We start from the raw sequence: 17,362 nt of genomic DNA, 5'->3' as shown, positions 1-17,362 counted from the left end.
CACTTTGACTTGTTTACCGACTCTCATGGGGTCATCAGGTGGCAAGGTTGGGTGTTCTGTCGAAACATATAGGAGTCGATGCATTGTAGTCGGGGATTCACCGCTTATCTTCGGGTATGGATATCCTATGTGTTCTCATGTGTATGTAGGTTGAAATCTCTGATCAGAAATGGTGGTAATTAAGAAAGGGGTTTCTTAGATTACATCATCGATGCAACTACGGCATGACACATAGTATCGATTCATTGACAACTCTCGATATACCAATGGTTGTCGAATCGGTCGGGATATATGAGTTGAAAGGACCGTACTGTACGCTAACCATAATTGAATGGTTCTTGCAGGCACTATCATTTGATACCTAGGGAATCATGTAAGCGATGCTGCTAGGCGTTTAACATGATTGGTTGGGTACTATCAGACTTGAGTTCTGACGTTCTTGTTATCAAGGAGTTGATAAGTAAGAATGGAGCAATTGGGGTATGCTCATATAAGGACATGTTTAGTCCGAATCACATGGAGGTGTGAACCCACGGCTAGTTGTATCAATGAACCATTGAGGGTCATACAAGTGCTAACTTTCTAGATCCCGTTGAGAAGTAAAATAGTTCAATGTGTTAAACGGCTTATAAAGGAGTTTGTAAGCGTAAATAAAAATAGAAGTATGACTTATATAAGGAGAATGTAACTTTTAATTTGGGGAAGTGTTCCTAAATTAAAAGTTGGCCAAACGAGTAATGTATTTGAAAATTGTGATTTTCATATACATTATTATGGACTAAATTAAATTAATTCAAGTGTTGAATTAATTAAACACTAGTGGACCTAGTAGAGTCCAAGTAATTAAATTAATTCAAGTGTTGAATTAATTAAACAATATTGGGTCTTGTAGAGCCCAATTATAAATAATTATTAAACTAGTGGGCTTGAGTAAAATCAAGTAAATGTTAAATGGTCTCAAATGTGTTTGAGACACTAAAATAAAAGTCCATGGGCTTTGTAATTGTTACAAACCCAAATAGAAAGGCATGCAAGGGAGGTGAAAGGTTGGGAGACAACGTTTTGTATAACCAAGGCTTGGCATGCAACTTTTTGATACTACTTTTTCCACAACCAAGAAAAACACTCCTCCTTCTCTCCTCCCCACCCCTTTGGACGAAATTTTTTGCTCAAAAATTCTCCATTTTTGCTTCTTCAATTGTTGAGGAAAGCCTACACTTCTCAATGAAAAATCCTCCAATTTTTCTAGTGCAAAATTAGAGTGGTTCTAGCTTGTTGGTGGTGGACCTAATTTTGAAGGAAAAATTCAAGAACAAGGTGAAGCTTGTAGATTGTCATCCTTTGAAGAGCTTAGTTGTTTGACAACTAAGTTGGAGCCATCATCAATCCATTGTGATTGATAGGTACATTTCTAAACACACTATGAATTTCATTTTTGTGTTTTTGTATTTGCTACACATCTAGTATGAGGTGTTCAAATTTTTCATCTTGAAAAACAAATTTTGAAACTTCCGTTGCGCATTCGGGCACCTAAAATCGATCCCTTTCACATGCCACGGAGACGAACCGGAGACCATGCTTATGACAGGTACCTTAAAGCTTTAAGTTTGCATTTGGGATTTAATGTTTTGGGTTAAGATTTTTTTTTGAACATAGAATTGCAGTAGGATTGCATGCTCTACTCATTATTATTTTGGGAATTTAAGCTCGAAGAACTTTGACCTTTGCATGTCTATAAGTTAGTTCTTGTGATTATTGGGTTCAGCTTAGTATTCCAACCTTTCAGGGAGAATATTTATATCTAGTTCAGCTACGAAGTCCTTGATAGATTCAGGGGCCACTCACTCATTTATTTCGGAGGTCTTTGCTAATTTCCTCAAGGTCAAGACCGTTGAGCTAGATGTAGCCTATTCAGTAGTATTTCCTTCTGGTGAGGAGATGGCAGCTACCAATGTGATCCGAGACATAGATCTTGAGCTCCATGGCAACCTCGTTTATGCGGATCTGATCGTGTTGCCGATGCCTGAGTTTGACATCATCCTAAGGATGGACTGGCTATTGCGGAACAGAGTTTTGATTGACTTCCAGCAGAGATCTGTTCTAGTCCGACCGCCTGGAATGACGCAATTCTTATTCGAGCCGGACAGGTACTTTCCCTTACCGTGCATTATTCCTTATGTCCGGGCTAGGAAGCTCATGCATAGAGGGTGTCGGGCAGTCTTAGCAACTTTTATATCTGTCCCCGAGGCACCCAGTCAGTCAGCCGCAGATGTTCCTATTGTTAAATTTTTTCTAGACGTTTTTCCGGAAGACGTCTCTGGTATACCACCCGAGCGAGATGTGGAGTTTTCTATTGAGCTTATTGTTGCGTGTTTTCTTAATTGCTCGCAAGTGCATGACGTCAAGTTATAGTAAAATATATTATTGAGTACAAATGTCGATCCCACGACGAGTGTGTATATAAACGTATATTAATGCTTGTGATTAAAATAGTCTTGAATTTATTTAGAAAAATCAATTTAAGGATTTGATTTTATGAATGACTAAATTGAAAATGGATTTAAAAATAAATAAATATAGATATATATATAACACCAAATTTTAGCAAATAACAATGATATAAATGATCTAGAGGTCCGATTTCACGCAACTATCCACCATGTGTAATTCTTATTAGCTTTGCTATAAAAGTCCTTTTTATTCATTAGCAAAAATCCTATTATTATCTACTCCCTCTTCCAAGTAATAAGTAGATATTTGTTATCTAAAAATGAATTGTGACATTCCCATCAACAATTTACAATTAAATAACACAACAAGCACTAGATTCTTTATAGGCTTCGATAGCATAGGCCTTCCGAACACTATAAATACCATTGATGTATTTGATATTTTTCTTGTTTATAATTTCCTCTTCCGAGTGATAAATTGTAAACATATAAATCATTCAAAATATGACCAATAAATTGAAAGCATTAAGATTAGAACAATACAAATAAACAATATGAAGAACTTAAATAACTTAATTTATAACTTCTAACACATGGTTTCTAGTTTTGTTCCATCATTCCTCTAGAATTAAAACTTAGTTCATAATAACACAATCAAAACAACAAAACATGGTTTTGAAATAAGACATAACAAATGAAAAACAAAGAAAAGAAGAACTTAGAACAAGATTTGGAAGAGCTGATTCCGTTCCCGGAGTTGTACAAAAGATTTCTTCGAAACTTGATGAATTTGATCTTCCTTTCCTTGGCTCCCCAATACCCTAGATAGTAGCAAATGATCTCTTCATATAGTCCAGACAAGATGAAGTCGTAGCACACAAAAGTCTCCAACTTCCACGCGCAGCACACAAAGTTACAGAATTTCCGGATTCTGTTTTTCGAAGACCGCGGGTGCGGTGAAGAACAGACCGCGGGTGCGGTCCTCGTTCTGGTGTAAGAACGCTGATGCGCTGCCTGTTTCAGTGCGGGTGCACTAGCTTACCGCGGATGCGGTATAAAAAGTAACGCGGGTGCGCTGCAGCTACTGTATTTTTTTATCTTTTTGCACTTTCCAATTCAACACTTTTAACACTTCACACTCTTATTCTATACTTCCAAACTATAACAACAAAAACAACAACAAATCAAATAAACTGCTCAAGAATCATATAATTCTAAGTTAAAAACAAGTAATAAAAGTGAAATAAATTACACTTATCACTTATGCCAGGTACGGCTCCGATCTCCAAAGCACCGTACCGATTAGCACCGACAGAGATGACGGAGCTTAAGAAGCAGATTCAGGAACTTCTAGACAAGGAGTTCATTCGCCCGAGTTTTCATCGTGGGGCGCGCCAGTTTTGTTTGTAAAGAAGAAAGATGACACGATGAGACTTTGCATTGATTACCGGGAATTGAACAGGGTTACAGTGAAGAACAAATACCCACTTCCGAGGATTGAGGATTTGTTGGACCAGTTGCAGGGAGCTTCGATATTCTCCAAGATAGATCTGCGTTCCGGTTATCACCAGTTGAGAGTGAAAGATGCTGATGTTTCCAAGACTGCTTATAGGACTCGTTATGGCCACTATGAGTTCCTTGAGATGTCGTTCGGTCTGACAAATGCGCCAGCAATCTTGATGGATCTCATGAATCGTGTATTTCAGCCGTATCTTGACCAGTTTGTGATAGTATTCATAGACGACATTCTCGTCTACTCCAAGAATCGGGAGGATCACAGCAGAGATCTGACCACAGTGATGCAGACCTTGCAGAAGCACAAGTTATTCGCAAAGTTCAGTAAGTGCGAATTCTGGTCAGAGAAGGTGGCGTTTTTAAGCCACAATGTTTCTAGCAGTGGTATTGAGGTAGACCCAGCGAAAGTTGCCGCAGTCAGAGATTGGGTTGTGCCGCAGAATGCATCAGAGATCCGCAGTTTTTTTGGGCTAGCATGATATTATCGGAAGTTCCTTAAGGGATTCCCCTCTATTGCCGTTCCACTCACATCATTGACCAAGAAGAATGCTAAATTTGTGTGGAGCGAGGAGTGTCAGAAGAGCTTCGATACTTTGAAGCAAGCTCTTATCTCAGCACCAGTTTTTGCCATGCCGTCAGGGCTCGGAGATTTTGTTTTGTATACTGATGCTTCGAAGCTCGGTTTAGGCGCAGTGTTGATGCAACATGGGGAGGTGATAGCATATGCTTCTCGACATCTGAAAACTCATGAGAAGAATTACCCTACCCATGATCTAGAGTTGGCCCCATAGTTTTTGACTTGAAGATTTGGAGGCATTATTTGTATGGAGAGAAGTGCTAGATCTTTACCGACCACAAGAGCCTCAAGTATTTCTTTACGCAGAAGGAGCTGAACATGCGTCAGAGGCGTTGGTTGGAGCTTGAGAAGGATTATGACTGTGACATTAGCTACCACCCGGGTAATGCTAATGTAGTTGTGGATGCATTGAGCAGAAAAGTCGCAGTGATGGCTCATTTGACGATTCAGAGACCTCTTCAGCTTGAGATGCAGAGGTTTGATCTAGAGTCATATCCTCAAGGTAGAGTTCCCCGTCTATCTATCTTGACTATTCAGTCCTCTCTTCTAGACCGTATTCGCAGTGGTCAGTCAGCAGATGAGCAGTTAGCAAAGTGGAAGCAGAGAGATGAGGCCAAGGGAAGTGTCTTGTATACAGTGAGCGATGGTATAGTGAGATACCGAGATAGAATGTGGGTTCCTAACAGTGATTCTCTCCGAGCAGATATTCTATCAGAGGCCCACATGTCGCCGTACTCTATCCATCCAGGGTGTACAAAGATGTACAAAGATCTGCAGTTATTGTATTGGTGGTCGGGAATGAAGAAGGACATTAGACGGTTTGTATCCGAGTGTCTGACTTGCCAGTTAGTGAAAGCGGAGCATCAGAGACCAGCAGGTTTGCTCAAGCCTCTTCCTATTCCCAAGTGGAAGTGGGAGAATGTTACCATGGACTTCGTGACAGGTTTGCCGAAGTCAGTCAGAGGATCAAATGCCATCTGGGTGATTTTAGATCGTCTTACCAAATCAGCACACTTCTTGTCTATTAAGACTACTTTCACCATGATTCAGTATGCAGAGTTGTATATCCGGGAGATAGTCCGACTTCATGGTATTCCAGTTTCGATCGTGTCTGACAGAGACCCCAGATTTACTTCCTCGTTTTGGAAGAGTTTGCATTCGACCATGGGTACGAAGTTGCTGTTTAGCACAGCTTTCCTCCCTCAGACAGATGGTCAGTCAGAGCAAGTTATTCAGATTTTGGAAGATCTTCTCCGTGCTTGTGTGATTGATTTCTCTGGGAGTTGGGAGTCGAACTTGCCATTAGTGGAGTTCACCTATAACAACAGTTTCCAGTCGTCTATAGGTATGGATCCGTATGAAGCACTATATGGCCGTAAGTGTAGATCTCCTGTTCATTAGGATGAAGTAGGGGAGAGATCAGAGTTGGGTCCGGAGATTATTCAGCAGGCTGCCAATGTAGTAGTCAAGATCCGTGATAGGATGAGGACTCCTCAGAGTCGACAGAAGAGTTATGCAGATCAGAGGAGGAGAGATCTGGAGTTTGCCGTGGGCGACCATGTCTTTGTGAAAGTAGCACCTATGAAAGGTGTCATGCGATTTGGGAAGAAAGGAAAGCTCAGTCCGAGATTCATTGGACCATTTGAGATCCTCGACAGAGTTGGGACGCTAGCTTATCGTGTGGCTCTTCCGCCGAATCTGGCCGGAGTACACAATGTGTTCCACGTCTCTATTGTGAGGAAGTATATGGCGAATACTTGGCATGTCTTGAACTTTGAGCCGTTGCAGCTTACTCCGAACCTGTCTTATGAGGAGTGAGCAGTGCAGATCTTAGTAAGGCAGGAGAAGAAGCTTCGAAACAAGCTGGTTAAGCGAGTGAAAGTCAAATGGCTCAACCATTCAGAGGAGGAAGCTACGTGGGAGTCTGTGAAAGAGGATCGATTAAGGTGCCCGAATACGCAACGGAAGTTTCAAAATTTGTTTTGCAAGGCAAAAATCGAGCACCCTAATGTACTAGTGTGTAGCAAATACTAAAACACCAAAATATGTCATACATAGGGTGTTTTAGAATTTTTACCTATCAATCTTAAAAGATTGATTGTGGCTCCAACTTAGTTGTCAAACAACTAAGCTCTTCAATGGATGACCCAATCTACAAGCTTCCTTGTTCTTGAAATCTTTCTTTCAAATTAGGTCCACCACTAACAAGCTAAATCCACTCTAATTTTGCACTAGAAAAATTAGAGCATTTTTCATTTGAGAAGAGAGTGTTTCCTCAACAATTGAAGAACAAAATTTTGGTGATAATATTGAGTGAAATTTCGGCCATGACACCTTGGGAGAGAAGGAGGAAGACTTTTCTTGGTTTTTGGAAAAAGTAAAGCAAAAAGTTGCATGTGCATGCCATGCAATTAACTCAAAAGTTGTCTCCAACCCTTCACCTTCCAAGCATGTATTTTACTTGGACTTGTAACAATTACAAGGCTCATGGACTTTTATTTAAATGTCTCAAACACATTTGAGACCATTTAACCATTACTTGGTTGTAATCAAGCCCACTAGTTTAATAATTATTTCTAATTGGGCTCTACAAGACCCAATGTTGTTTAATTAATTCAACACTTGAATTAATTTAATTATTTGGACTCTACTAGGTCCACTAGTGTTTAATTAATTCAACACTTGAATTAATTTAATTTAGTCCATAATAATGTTCATGAAAATCACAATTTTCAAATACATTATTTGTTTAGCCAACTTTTAATTTAGGAACACTTCCTCAAATTAAAAAGTTACATTCTCCTAATAGAAGTCATACTTCTATTTTTCCTTACGCTTATAGACTCGTTTATAAGCCGTTCAACACATTGAACTATTTTACTTCTCAATGGGATCTAGAGAGCTAGTACTTGTGTGGTCCTCAATGGTTCATTGATACAACTAGCTGTGGGTTCAAATCTCCATGTGATTCAGACTAAACATGTCCTTATATGAGCATACCCCAATTGCTCCATTCTTACTTATCAACTCCTTGATAACAAGAACGTCAGAACTCAAGTCTGATAGTACCCAACCAATCATGTTAAACTCCTAGGAGCATCGCTTACATGATTCCCTAGGTATCAAATGATAGTGCCTGCAAGAACCATTCAATTATGATTAGCGTACAGTACGGTCCCTTCAACTCATATATCCCGACCGATTCGACAACCATTGGTATGGATGTAAATGAGCCGAGCCGAGCCGAGCAACAGCTGGCTCGGGCTCGGCTCGTTTCATTATTTTCTCGGCTCGGGCTCGGCTCGAGTTCATTACGAGCCTCGGGTTTGAAGCTCGGGCTCGGCTCGTTCGGAATTTATGAAGCTCGGGCTCGGCTCGAGCTCGGCTCGTTAATGGCTCGTTTATCATGTTTAATGAGCCTGGCTCGGGTTCGCCAATAACGACGGGTATTGACACAAACGTCGCTAATAGCGACGGGTATTTATAAAAACGTCGCCGATCTGGATCGGCGACGTTTTTCTACAACTGTCGTAAATAGCGCTAGTTACAGACATCGTCGCCAAAAAACGACGGTTATTTTAGACCGTCGCTAATGTCGCGACGGTTTGAACAAAAACCACCGCTAAATGTTTTTTTAAAAAATGTTATAATTATTTAAATCTGAAATAAAAATATATTGTGATGTATAATCGAAAAAAAATTAACAAAATTTGAGAAATGTAATCATATTATTAATCTGCAAATAATAATACAAGTGTTTCATACAAAATGAATCAGCCATGTAGCGCTACATCTCCTCCTGTGATGTTGATTTAAAATGAATCAAATTGAATTTTCTTAATGTAACGTTGATGAGAATAACGAAATTTAATAAACTTACGTGGAGCAGGCGGGATCGCGTGTCAACGAAGATGCATCTGCATGTCGATGTGTGTGAACGTATAGCTCCCATGACGTTGGATCTCTGCCATGTCGTGCTCGCTAAAATAAATTCAATAATTGTAAAACATTAACATTTATAATTAATGAAATATATATTTTTTCCAAAGTATAATTCAATAAATGTCACGAAAATCGTCGCTCGAATATTGAACTTCTTCTATTTCACTTTCAGTTCAAATCAATTTCGTTGTCGTACATAACATTAACATCGACTAGATTTTGAGACGATAAAAGAAATTGAGTTGAGATGTCATGAGGTCCACTTTCGTTGTTTAGAAATGCATCGTTCGCATCAATTTGATTATGCTCAGTATTTTGCTCAACATCAGTGACATAAGCTCGCCTACGTAGAGTATTCACATGCATCCAATCTGATTCTGCTCTCTTCGTTGTTGGATAAGTCAAATACACAACTTGCGAGGCTTGCGTAAGAAACACAAATGGTTCGTAGTATCCAAGACTCTTTTTTCGATTGAGATCAACAATTTTGTACTTTTTATTAGGAAACACAAATGGTTTGTAATTTCGTCTAAATATGGTTTGTTCTGACATTTTTTTCGATTGTAAGGACAACGGATATATCTATTTAATAAACACTCAGGATGACTAAGTACAAATGTTACAAACGACTCTAAACGCGAAAATTTATAGACAGCTTGCTAAAACCCTAAACCCTAAACCCCAAAACCGTTGCCATCAGCGACGGTTTGCTAAAACCGTCGCTTATATTAATCGGCGACGGTTTATTCATAACAGTCGCTATTATAGCGACGGTTTGATGTAAACCGTCGCTATAATAGCGACGGGTTTTAATAAACCGTCGCTAAATTTAATATGCGACTGTTTTAATGCAGACCGTCGCTATATAGCGACGGTTTATTAAAAACCGTCGCTGATATTTCCGTTTTTTTCGCCCATCAACCACTTAAACGAGCCGAGCTCGAGCTCGAGCTCACGAGCCAGCTAAACGAGCCGAGCTCGAACTCGAGCTCACGAGCCAACTAAACGAGCCGAGCTCAATATTGAGCTCACGAACCTATTATCGAACATGTTCACGATCTAACGAGCCGAACATCATTAATCTCAAGCTCGGCTCAACAAAATTGTCGAGCCCAAAATAAGGCTCGGGCTCGGCTCGATAAGCTTAACGAACGAGCCCGAACGAGCTTTTTAACGAGCCGAGATCCGAAAAAGTCGCGAACAGCTCGGCTCATTTACATACCTAACCATTGGTATATCGAGAGTTGTCAATGAATCGATACTATGTGTCATGTCGTAGTTGCATCGATGGTGTAATCTAAGAAACCTCTTTCTTAATTACCACCATACTCTGATCAGAGATTTCAAACTACATACACATGATATCACATAGGATATCCATACCCGAAGGTAAGCGGTGAATCCCCGACTACAATGCATCGACTCCTATATGTTTCGACATAGCATCCAACCTTGCCACCTAATGATCCCTTGAGAGTCGGTAAACAAGTCAAAGTGTAGTGCTAGCACATAGAGTCTCAATGTTGTCCCGGGTCATAAGGACTAATGGTGTACCACCATAAACTAGGACGTTTCCACTCGATAAGTGAGAACCACTTGGAAAGTCCTTTATGGAGGGTTGTTCAGTGCACTCTACAAGGAGCACCTATCTGCATGCTCGGACATCGCAATGTCCCCTACCAATGAAACATGGTACTCACATCGCAAATACTAGTCTCGAACTCGAGCGGCCTATATCCTTCTTAGCGGCGGCTGAATCGACTAGGAACTGTTTAGAATATACAGTATTCCAAATATGAGTTTCATGATACTCATCATATGAGCATCTCATATTATTTCTACTATTTGTATATTCAAGGACTTTATCTATGCAACTTGCATGAGTATACAGATAAAGATGTGCCAAAACAATAATTTCAAATATTATTAAAATAAAGATTGCTTATACATAGAGCTTCATTTTGAACACTCGGCCAACACTTGGCTCGACGGGCACCTACTCTAACAGTCTGAGCCAGAGATGAGGAGTCGGTACCCCGAGTTATCCGGTGAGTTTTAATTTCGATGACGAAATTTCTTTTAAGGGGGAGGGTTGTAGAACCCGTAAATTAGACTACGTATAAGGCATGCATAATTTTAGTATTTTAAATTAAAATGATTTTATTGCATGAGTATTTAAATTTAATTATTTTATGCAGTAGTTTAACTATTATCTTTTCAGTTAAATAAGTGAGACCACTGGAGTTGGAGTTTTGAGATCAAATTTAATATTAAGAAAACATTTCCATAATTTATTTTAGCTAACTAATAAGTTAATTTAAGGTAAAATAATTATTAAGGAATTATTTAAGTAACTTGAGGTAAGTAGGAAATAAGTTCATTTAGGTTCCATAATTAATGTGTTAATTCACTAAATTATTTAAAGGATAGGTAAGGCTCTAAAGATTTAAAATACACTAACTAAGCAATATTTCCCCTCCACTTAATAGCTTAATTTCAGCCACCCCTTAAGTGATAATACATTTCTTTGACAACTCACCACCTTTGACTCTTTCTTTATTATTCCTTCGTATGATAATCCTTTCACTTTTAATCATCATTAATTAATAATAAATCATTATCCTTGCCTTGTTTTAGCATGGTAGAATCGGTCATTGCACCTCCAAAAATCTCTTGGATATCCAACCACTTCCTCATCCAACAATTCAAAAGGGAGCAAGACTTGGTCATGCCATTTGAATCCCTTTTATATTGCAACTCCCCTCCATCTCTCCTAACCATTATTCCCCCTCCTCACCACCGAAATTCAGAGATAATTGAGAGAAAAAAAATCATATGAAAGCCTTAGAAACACAAGAGAGAAATCGAGTAGAAGCAAGAAAAAAGAGATCACTCTGTCTCCTCCGCACCGCGTCGTCATATTCGTTCGTTTTCTATTCAAAACGAACCAAGGCATGTATATGTTTTTATTTGCTCTTCAATCAAGCCATATTAGCATTTTAAAACAACATACTCATGATTTTATTTAAGCAAAACCGAAATACATGACCACTTTAAAAAAAAATTGAAGTGCAGAATTTTCAGCCACTCCTTTCATGCTTCACGGTTCGCTTGTTTTTGTGAGTACAAGTGGTTGGCTCATGTCCAGACTCCCAAGGCTGCATCTAGACATGTACTAGGACATGTTAGGATCATATTGGTCCAATAGTTCAAGCCCATGCATGCTCGAAATCGGATATGACAGCAACTCCCTCCTAGAGTCACTTGTGGTTCGAATTTTTGTCACCTTGCTGTCAAGGGCAGAGTTTCTGATCTTGGCTGCCCTAAGGGCCTATAGCCATGGTTAGAACACCCCCCTATCATGTCTAATACGTGACCAAGTCGCTCTTTCGAGGCTTGGTCCATGGTGGAATCGGTTTTCAAATCAAAACAAGAACAGCCCCTTCGATCCCCATTTCACTTCTGCATGTGTCCCTCGGTTTTTGGTGGTTTGGAGTGGAACTTGGTTGGCCTCTGGCCCTTAGTCCTGGTTCACACAATACCCCATGATGTCTAGATCAAGCCATGGTCAACCATATGGCCACTAGTATGATGCATGACAACAACACGATAAAATTTCAGAAACATCACAACATAGATTTTGAGTTCTCGGTTGAAGCTTGGTGTTGTCCTAGGTGTTGGATTGGATTGTGGTTGCCCTAGGGCCCTTAGCCATGGTTCAAGCCACACCTTAGGATTTTGGGAAGAGGCTCTGGTCGGTGGTTCAAGCCCCAATGACCAATAGTCTCGCAAACGAAGCGATGTAAGTACAGGTGTGGTTGCTGGAATTTCTGGACAGCAACTTGCTGCTTCGGTTCAGAGGCTCGTTTGAGTTCTTGGTTGGCTTTTAGCCTATGGCCCTGGACTGCACAGTGCCCCATCGAGTTAGGAAGGTCATGTTTTTGGCCGTTTGTCATTTGGTTAAGTTTAGAGGTCGTACGAGAAATTACGGTGCGATGTGCCAAATTGACTCTCGAAAGAGCGTTTCATGTTTTGGCCTCCATTCACCAAAGTTTTGGCTCTTACCATTTTTAGGAGCATTATTTCATCATTTTAAGTGTATTTTAATCATGACTAAATGATGGTTCGGTGTTGGTTCGGGCTGACACGGAGTCATGATTAAATACGAAGTCGTTGGGCGTAATTGTCTCGTTTTTGGATTCAATTACAAATTTTGGTCAAGAAAATCATTTGCTTATTTTTCATGTTAAATTTAGGTCGCAGCGAGCCTGGGAACGGTCCAACCCATATGGTAAAAATAATACAGGATATTTAATTAGTCATTTAATTATATTACGTGCATAAAAATATAAAATAATCATTTTTTTGATATTTAAGCGATATTGATTGTGGCCATTTCACTATCATGGGATTATTACTTCGCACGGTGGTCACTTACCGATCAGTTCAGTTCAGTGCAGGGCCCACTTGCGTAGAACATAATATCAACAGAAAATTATTACATGCTATTTCATTACAGGGCTTTATTGAGCAAGCATTTCACTTATGATTCTCATTTCAATTATGCACGTATTATAATTGCTCATGATCAGTTATTTTCACATTATGCCTCATGACATGATATTTTTACTCCCATGCAATTTTATTATATTATTTACTTGTTAATTACGATATATGCATGCTGAGTCTTTAGACTCACTAGACTTGATTGTTGTAGGTACTGTTGATGACGGGACTGAGGGCAGGGACCAGTGAGCCAGCTCGGGTCGACAGTAGTGGAACCCGAGGGCCTCATTTTCAGCATTTACCATTTTGTTATGCTCAAACATTTTTTCCAGTTGTTGGATTACTTTAACTTGTTATTTTGCAAACAATAATTTCTTCCGCTGCTATTCTGAACATTAAACTTGATTTATCAGTTTATTTTATGAATGAGGCATTTTGATTATTTTAAAAAGAAAATTTTAAATTTTTTGACAAATTTTCAAACACGAATTTTCGGGCCATTATAGTATGGGATCAAGTGCAGGTCGCCGATTCATTGGGATGAAGTCGGTAAGAGGTCAGAGCTTGGTCCAGAGATTGTTCAGCAGACTGCAAACGTAGTGGTCAAGATCCGAGAAAGGATGAAAACAGCACAGAGTCGTCAAAAGAGTTACGCTGACAAGAGGAGAATGGATCTAGATTTTGCCGTAGGTGATCACGTTTTTTTAAATATTTCACCCATGAAGGGTGTTATGAGATTTGGGAAGAGAGGCAAGCTTAGTTCGAGGTTTATTGGGCCGTTCTAAATTCTTGATAGGGTTGAGACACTAGCTTATCGTGTAGCCCTACCGCCGAATCGGTCCGGTGTACACAATGTGTTACACGTGTCGATACTGAGAAAGTACCTAGCAAATCTTTCGCATGTGTTGAGTCTTTAGACTCATTAGACTTGACCGATGCAGTGAGGCTGAATTTGAGGAGACGAGAGGTGATGACCAATGAGCTGGCTTGGACTAAGCGAGAGGCTAAACCCGAGGACCGCCCATGTTTTTTTTAGTTTTTATTGCAATGCTTCATCTACTCTGATTATACGTTTTGGTTTATGATGTTTAAACAAGTACTTTTTTTTTAACAAACTTTATATGTGATCTATCTTATTGCAAATACTTTTGGTTGGACAGTTTATTTATGATCACAATTTGAATGTTTATTTTATATTTTAAAAAAAATTATTTTTCCGCAAATTTTAAAATAATTTAAAAGTAAGGTACGTTACTGATTTATTCAACTTCACAGCACACTTTATAAGGAGACTTACATGACTAGCAAGCAATGTAAAAAAACAGATTCAAGGCAGCTCCAGCCCATGATGTTTTGGTGAGTATGCCAGAAGTTCTAGTACTTCTTTATAAAAAGGATAAATTCGGAGAACCCTCGGTATATATTGTAATATCACCGTAAATTTTAACAGATTCTTTGTATGCAATGATGTTGCACCACTCAATTTTGGAATGATAATCCAAATAATAACCTGGGAAAGTTATGAGATGATCAAATCCATGGACATGTTCCAGCCAAATATAATCTGAATATGAACTGCTATTAATGCAATATATGAAAAAACATGCATCAATAATATTCATAAGGAAGTTTGAGAGATGAGCATCTTCCTCTGAAGTTTTAAAACATTTGCATGGAACAGCCTCAGGATTTCTTGTCACGTAACAAAACAAGTTCACAAGAAAAGTATAGTTTAATCCCAGTAGAAACAGACAAGCTAGCAACCAGCTTATAGTGTGCTCATGGAAATTTTCTCCCCTGGGGAGGCAGAAGAACTGCAAGAATATCAAATTATAAAGTATGAAGACAGATATCTCTTTGCTATTTCCCAAGAATCTTCAATTAGAACACCTCTTCCAAACACACGTGAAGATGGGCAATGAAACCAGTTCGAAATTGAAAAACGATATGGCTGGGGTAAAATAGGTCTGTAAAGGAACGTAGAATACTGGCTGTGACTTCCTATTTGTGGTCCAAATCAAGACATTTTTCTCCTCATCAACAATAGGAATATAGAAAAACAAGGGATCCAAGGAGACAGCAATCACAAAGATAGTACAAATATCTTATTCCATTTCTGAAGAAATTATCCTTGAGGATCGAGATTTTTCTTCCGAGATACTTCATCATCAGCCAGAAACTTTCTTAAAGAACAGGATCTTATTGATCTTTTGACTTTATCAGAGCCCGACTCTAACCCTCTCTGAAATTTGTCTGACACCGAGTACATGACTGATCTAAATCTCCCCGGTTGCGCTCCACTTTTAGATGGAGTTAGTCCATCAAAGCTTTTGTCTGATTTCCAATTCTGAAACCTAAAGTTAAGGTTATCAGATTGTTGGGGAACAACGAAGTTAACAATGCCCTCAGTTTTACGAAGATCTGAATACACAAAGAATATCACTCGTATCATGTCAGATCTTGAATTTCCACCTTTTTCCTTTTATAGATATAGAGAAGAATGTGAAAATAAAGAAATCACGCGAAGTTATGAACACTTAAACTGCTCATGAAGAAACTCAGGACGGAACAATTTTGATTCATTTCTCTTTTTCTCACAACCCCAAACCCATCTTGTATTCCTTTAAATAAAAAGTTATGTAATCTTTACGTTTAGTATTTAGGAACCGAGAATCAGTCAATGCCTCATAAATGAAGTACTATTCCCTTTCTCTCAATTCAGATTATTTATTATCTCTATGAACATTATCATTACTTCTTGATTACTACAGAAATACTGAGAAATATTTCCATAAATGCCAACTCAACCTTAACCACTTCATTAAAATGGATGGGGGAGTGATCATGAGAACTAACCTCACAAACTGTTGGTGGTTCATAACACCAGTTCAAATGAGAAAATGTAGAAACAGGTTGTAGACCTCGAATATGGGATTAAAATGAGATAACCACGATAGACGTGCTAATACTAGCACCACACTGTTGAAGATCACGCCCTGTAAATATAATTAATGGACTTCGATGAGATTATTCCCTTGTCAACGCGAAATTTAAATGCACAAGTTGAAATATTAGCAGCAACTTGAGCAGGACCTATCAATTTTTTTATGGAAAATCAAAACAAATTACCACCAATAGGAAGAACCAATATTCTTTAATGTAAATAAAACACAATAACACTATAAACAGAACAGATAAAAATCTCATCAGCACATCAAAATTTAGATCAATTTATTCCATCACCAAACCAAACAAGAAAAGGGAAGTTCCGAAGAATGTTGACACTCCATCAATTGAAAAAACCACGAGTCTCAATCAAAGCAGACATGACACTTCTAACATCCAAAAAAACACACCCAGGTTAGCAGCAGAAAACATATCAACACATTTGTTCCCATTTGAAACTTGAACTTATTGATCAAAATTCAGTCATATAACCAAGTTGCCTTATCTAGTGCAACTTCCATTTCATAAAATTTCCGAATTCTTATTAGTTTACAGAAACCAACACAGACTTCACAAAAAACAAGCCAAACGCCCCAGCACCCACAACTTAGAAACTATTAACTGATACAAGCTAATCAAACAGGAAAAAAAAGATGATCAACCAAAATACAGACTAACCACCCCAAATTCGAACAAGAAGCATCAATTCTCCACACTAAATTTGTTCCCAAGAAAAGCTTCAAAAAACAAGAACAACTAAAAACGAGGCCGAAAAAGATCAAAAAAAATTATAATTTGCATACATACAGTTGCGAGTTGTAAGAGCATACGCCAGAGGGGTAGATTGTGAAGGAAACTTCGCAAAGATTTCTCTACTTTCTGAATTTTTTACCCATTTCGCCTAATTTTTCTTTTCAACATAATTAAATATATTTTGCTGTCGGAAAATCTATGGTAAAAAAGAAATAAATAATACCGATTCCATGTATGTACAATTTTTTTAAAACAATATTATTTTTTTTACTTTTAATTTTTTTTGATTAATTAAGGGTAAATTGTGAAAAAAATACCCAAATCAAATTAAAATTTAAATTTTCTCCCTATACTAAAAAACTTTGTTCCACCACTAAAAGTATTTGAAAAAGACAAAAATACCCATATTTGTCATTATATGTGATAAATTCAATTGATTGATTTCCTCGCTCTAAAATATTATCAGAACCGAAGTAAAATTATTTCAAATATAAAAATTTATTATTATAAAGTAATAAAATGTTTGAGGAGGAGAATTTTCTCAAGTTACATGAATCCGAACACAGGTTCAAGAATAATTATTTAAAGAAATTATTCCACAACTCTGAAATATTTGCAACAAGAAGATCTAACCAAAGTTAGATATGAAGAAGGAACTTATCAGGGTCTTAAG

The 17,362-nt window shown here is 38.3% G+C and overlaps 1 pseudogene; it reads right to left on the bottom strand.

Moving 5' to 3' along the window:
• The window catches only part of LOC140816083 (cyclic nucleotide-gated ion channel 1-like), a 56,301-nt pseudogene extending 40,859 nt beyond the window's left edge, over positions 1-15,442 (bottom strand).
• Positions 15,443-17,362: the final 1,920 nt, after the last annotated feature.

Source organism: Primulina eburnea, chromosome 16, assembly GCF_022965805.1.
Source record: "Primulina eburnea isolate SZY01 chromosome 16, ASM2296580v1, whole genome shotgun sequence".
Lineage (NCBI taxonomy): Eukaryota > Viridiplantae > Streptophyta > Magnoliopsida > Lamiales > Gesneriaceae > Primulina > Primulina eburnea.
The sequence above is the reverse complement of the archived record's forward strand: the minus strand, read 5'-3'. Positions and strand labels throughout refer to the sequence as shown.